The following is a 6,321-nucleotide window of genomic DNA, read 5'->3' as shown; positions in this document are numbered from 1 at the left end:
CTTCCTCCAAGTAAAAAAAAAAGCAAACCGCATCTTCTTCCTCTCATGATGTTGTAACGGATGAGATTAGCGCCTACACGCCCGAAAAGCGTGATTATTTGGTGCTTAAACACGAGAAGGATCAATTGGCGAAAGATTTTTGGGCTACAAAAATCGACACCACAAAGTCGAAGTCTCGACAAAGGGATTTGCGGTTTTTCACCGACTCTCATGCTCACATCACCGATCCGTATCAACTCGAACTCATTCTTAGCGAGAAACGTGAAATCGTTTTAAAGTACGGATGGAGATGTGACTTTTAGGATTGTTTTTCGGTCTCTTTTTTTTCTTTTTTATTTAAATTTTTTAGAAAATGTGTTTTTTTTAAGTATTGTAATGTTATTTGTTTTAGCTTTTAATGAATGTTTAATGTTTTATTTATATAGTTTTTATTTAATAGATAAAATGATATTAAAAATAAATGAAAAAGAAATGAAATGAAATGGTATTAAAAATGAATGAAAAAGAAATGAAATGATATTAAAAATAAATGAAAAAGAAATGATGAGGTGGAGATTGGGGAAAGATGGGAGAAAGTGTCGCCAGTGATTTGGAAAAAATGAAGGAAGATTGGAGAAAATTGAGGTGAAACATTTTGATTGGTGGTAAAGTTTGAGGGATAGGTGACCACTCCCTCCCCTATTGGGGGTGAATGCTTGTTTGTGTTAGATTTAAACGGTCACTAATTTTCCTTCTAATGGTCAAAATAAATTCCTTGCTTCAAATATATGCAAAATTACATCTTAGCGTTCTTATTTAGTTAGTTTCACCCCGGGATGAGTTACCCGTTGATTTGTTGTAGTTGATCAAGCTATTCCAGTTTATTCCAGTTTCATAGAAGAAAACTCAATTTTTTTATGGTTGTAAATCGTACTTGCTCGTAAATAATCAGAACTCTTTTTTAAAAAGACAAACATGCTTTTAAAAAACAAATGGGCCCATATTAGACCTTTTCAAACATAGAAAACTTGTGTTGGTGGGCCTATTTTTATGTAAGCAAGGTTTATTCCAAAAAAAAATGATTACATCATTCATTTGTACAAATTCTTTAATTATTGCAAAAATGTACTTATTTTTATTTATTGGTTATCACGTGTAATTATATTTGTCCAAAATAGCCAGGAAATGCAAATATATAATGTATCAATTATGCAACTTTTTTGTTATCATGTGTAATTATTTAATTTGTCCAAAATAGCCGGTAAAATGCACACACCATCTTGTTATTTATTTTTATAATTAACGAATTTTTAAAAACTTTAATGTATTTTTTTTTTTAAATATGTGAGCAATTAATATTATCAAATCAAGTTATAAAAGTTTGCAATTTATATTTTATCATGTATATGTATTAATTATGTTTATGCAATTTGAGTTATTATCTTCAATATAAAAGCGGTGCATCATAACTGCAAATTTGTTACATTACATATTAAAGATTGGTGCATCATGTTTTAAAAATTAGTGTTGATCGAATTGTAAATCATTGTAGTAACATTGGGATCAAAGTGTTAGAAGTTTAAATATATATATATATATATATATATATATATATATATGGATACAAAAGGTAGGGTTAATGTGAGTTAATGTGAGAACAAAAATATGGGAGAGAACCGTGAGAACAAAAATATATTTTTATCCGTACGAAACTTGTGACAAAAATAGTCTTCGTCATAATTTGGTTCTTCAACGAACCAATCGTTCATTAAAGTTTCAAGACCAATATCCTGATGACGATTGACGCTTTGACGGGGTTGGAATTCGCTAGAGCTTGCTATGTCTTGAATAAATTTATGTGCTTTAAGCAAAAATTGCAACAAACTACCCATAGATTCGGGATATAATCCTCGGACGAAGAATCGGATGACATAGTTTTTTTTTTTATAAAAGGGTTAGTGAGTTGGTATATAATTTGTAAGAAAGAAGTGAAGATATTAAGAAAAATGGTGTGTTGTGGTTAAAAAATGGAGAAAGTGTGTAGTTTATATAGAGTAAAACGTATTTGAAAAATTTAAAAAAAGAAAAAAAATTAATTAAATGTCAGACGGTCAAAAATATACCCGTTAGTGGGGTCCCTCACTTTCCCATCCAACCAATCAACTACCTCCTCTTTGTTTCTCTCCTCTCTCCCAACACGCGGTGTTCTTCCCTAATTTGGCCTTTTCTCTCAGCCGGTGAAATGATGGCGGCGGTGTACCTATGCGGCGCCGCACACGGTGTTCCTGAACCCCGTGCCCACTCCCTTCCCCCTTATACCCTAAATGGTAAGTCTATTATTATTATTATTATTATTATTATTATTATTATTATTATTATTATTATTATTATTATTATTATTATTATATATAAAGGCAACACGGATAAAATGGCTAACATTCCTAAATTTGTTGTGCTCACATCGGGTTGAAATCCTGAAAAGACCCTATTGCTCTTTCATGTATATATGCTAAGGGTTCCTCACTACATTTGCATGTAGTGAAATTTGAATACTTAACCCCTTCAAAATAAACCATAAAATGATAAACTCTCTAACCACTAGACTATCAATCTAATTGTTGGTTAAATATTAAGGTTGATGTATTGTTTTTAATTTTGAAAAAATGCACTTATGTTTGGATAAATGAAAATTAAAAAAATAAACCCCCTTAATTTAAAATAGAAGAGGTAACAATTATAGGTTTCGTAATTTCTATTTTATGTTAAAATGGTTTTAATCTAGTGAATTTTAACATTCAACCGACAATGAAAAAATAATACAAAAGTCGTTGAACAGGTTTTACTCTATTGGGAGAATTTCATATTTATTAAAAAAAATACACCCTAATATCATATTTACCCAATTCCAATGGATAATTTCATATTTACCCAATTTGACTTCATATTTTATCATATCTACCCAAATCATTTATAAAATCATTTATAACCAAATTTATATCACCAAATTCCCTATTTGCCCTTGAATAAATATAACTGAAATATCCTTATACTCGTACATGTTAGTAGAATTATAGAAACAGAGCTCGTCATGCGCAACTTATATTACCATCCAAGAAAACAGTTCTGTTCTTTTCTTTCTTTTAATGATACATTACCATGAAAAAAGTAGTGCATCAAGTAGCTAAAAGACAACTATCATAGTACTACAAAGCTAAAAACAAAACAAACAATGACTTGGATCATCAAAAGATATGTCCAAATGATAATGTTAAGAATATAAGCATATAATCATACATGATCACGACTATGTGTAACGAAAAAAATCAAAACATATATGTAATCAAATTAATTAACAAAGACTAGAATTGAGTCGTGTACCATATGCAAGCTCCAATAAAGATAATAATAATAAGATTATTATTAATGCTTAGGGTTTAAAGCAAAACCCCTCTACGATCGCACACTACACACCCCGAATAACGTATGCTAGTACCCGATCACAAAACAAACAAACCCTTTGTTTAAACCTTAACTTCAAAGTCGAACACCCTTAATGAAAAGGGAATTCGGCCACTTCAAAGAAAAGGAGAGAAAAAGGAGAGAATTGCTTATGTGAAAAAGTGTGTGTAACAACAACAAAAACCTAGAATTAAGCCCTCTATTTATAAGAGATAATTAGGTTAAACATAGCTTGGAAAATAAGCTACATCAAGGCTTTCAAAGCCTTAATGTGGCCGGCCCCCCTTAGCTTTAGGGCCCAAATCCATTTTCCAATTTTCACATTTTAATCCTCATCTTTAATTAATTAAATACAATTAATCCTTTAATTATGTTTAATTAATCATTTCGTGATCAAACTAATTAATATATTACTTTAACATATTAATTAATATTATCGAGTTACCGTGTCATTTCGTGTGACCCCGTAGGCTTAAACTATTCCTGGACATGCGATTTATAATAAAATGATCACACTCCAACAACTCCCACTTGAGCATGTTATTATTCCCGGATATTCGATTTATAATAAAATGATCACACTCCAACAGCTCCCAGGCAATAACATTGGTTGGCGTCTAGCAACACTCCAAAGCTCCCAGAAATATTTAAGAATAGATTCTTAAATTGCCAAGTTGAAATGATTTAGTCTTTAATATCCCTTTGTTCAGATACTCTTATTAATTATGAATATGGATCAATGTCATTTCATAATTTAACGATTATGTTTCTCATTTCTACAATTAATTAAGATTACCAAATTAGTCAAGACAACTTCTTGAGTTCATTTGGGTGTGGCCACACAAACATCTTCAATTAATTAATGAGGGCACCAAATGGTATCATACTTCAGTTGCAAATTGAAGGAACAACCCTGTATTGACTACAAGTGTCTGGCCATTTCGTTTTCCTAACATTTATGAAAATAGTCATTTATTACTGCCTTGTTCAGGACAGATAGGAACTATATCAAGAAATGCAATCCACACATGCATAACTCACTTGTATCTCAAGTCAAAGGATAAATAAAGTAACCATTTCACGAATTTCATTTAATGACGCCGATCCATAAAATGATAATTCGTTCTATGGGGTAAGTACAATATTCACCTTTTGAATATCATGTGAGTTTGGTACAATCCACTATCTTCAAAATATTCCCTTAAATATTTTTACCAATCTCTCACAATTGTCTTACTTTAATTATATTCCCATATAATTAATCGACAATAGACATTTAGAATATTCAACTAATATTCATGGATTTAAACATGCAAATATAGGACACAATTATTATAAAAATGAAACCACTTATACCGCGTATAAAAGTTCATTTATTGAAAATAACAATTGTTTAACATCCCATTATCCAAATACCAATCACAGATTTACATGATATAACTTAGCAATAACCTATGCCCACGGCATACTTATCAACCTTTCCTTTTAACAATCCCTTTGTAAAATGATCCGCTAAGTTATAATCTGTGTGAACTTTAAGTAATTTGATTTCACGCAATTCGCTTTGCTCACGAACGTAGTGATATTTTCTCAGGTAATGTCTGGCACCTTTCTGAACCCTAGGTTCATTGGCAATGATAATTGCTCCCGAATTATCACAGTACAGTTCCATAGGTGTGTTATTTGAGGATTATCATATAAATCCAAATATAAACTTTCTAATCCAGACAACCTTCATGTCATCTTCTCTGAGACGACAATATACTCAGTCTCTTTCACATCCATAGCAACTGTGGTTTGCTTTTAGCTTAAAGCATTCCATCGTGTCTTCATTTAAAATGAAGACGTATCCCGACTGATATTCTCGAAACATCTTCATCAGTCATGAAATCCAACATCACAAATTTTATTACCATTTGAATTTTGATCAGGATTTCAACCATACACCAAGAATAATTCTTTAGTAGCCCGCATGTACTTAAGAATACTTTTCACAGCAGTTCACTGATCCACTCCGGGATTTTGCTGATATCGGCTAACAATATTTTGAGCGAAAACACAACTTCAGGTCTAGTGCATCTTACCGCATACATGATAGATCCCACAGCCGAAGCATAAGGAACTCTTTGCACATGCTCCACCTTTTTAGGTGTAGAAGCACCGTTCTTGCTAGATAAATTAAGTCCTTCTTGCATAGCAAATTCCCGCGCTTAGAATTTTTCATCTTGAATCTCTTTAAGATCTTATCTATATACGCACTTTGACTTAATCTGATCAACCGTTTACTTCTATCTCTATAGATTTTGATTCCAAGTATGAATGCTGCTTCACCCAAGTCTTTCATAGCGAAACACTTTCCAAGATAAGATTTAACGTCTTTCAACATTGGAATGTGATTTCCTATTATCAATATGTCATCGACATACAAGACAAGGAAAGTAACATTACTCCCACTAGCTTTGCGATATACACATGGCTCATCAGGATTCTGAACAAAATCAAACTTTTTTATCTCTTCATCAAACCTTTTATTCCAACTCCTTGATGCTTACTTTAGTCCATAAATGGACCTTTGAAGTTTGCATACTTTGTTGGGATATTTAGGATCGACAAAACCTTCTGGTTGTACCATATAGACTTCCTTGTCTAGAAAACCATTTAAGAAAACGGTTTTGACATCCATTTGCCATATTTTAAAGTCATAGTACGCAGCTATGGCTAAGATAATCCTAATAGCTCTAATGTCCGCAACCAGAGAAAAGGTTTCCTCATAATCAACTCCAAAGAGTTGAGTATAACCTTTCGCCACAAGACGAGCTTTATAGGTGTGTATATTTCCATCCATGTCGGTCTTCTTCTTGAAGATCCACTTGCACCCAACGG

Source organism: Erigeron canadensis, chromosome 9 (assembly GCF_010389155.1).
Source record: "Erigeron canadensis isolate Cc75 chromosome 9, C_canadensis_v1, whole genome shotgun sequence".
Lineage (NCBI taxonomy): Eukaryota > Viridiplantae > Streptophyta > Magnoliopsida > Asterales > Asteraceae > Erigeron > Erigeron canadensis.
Note: the sequence above shows the minus strand (reverse complement) of the source record.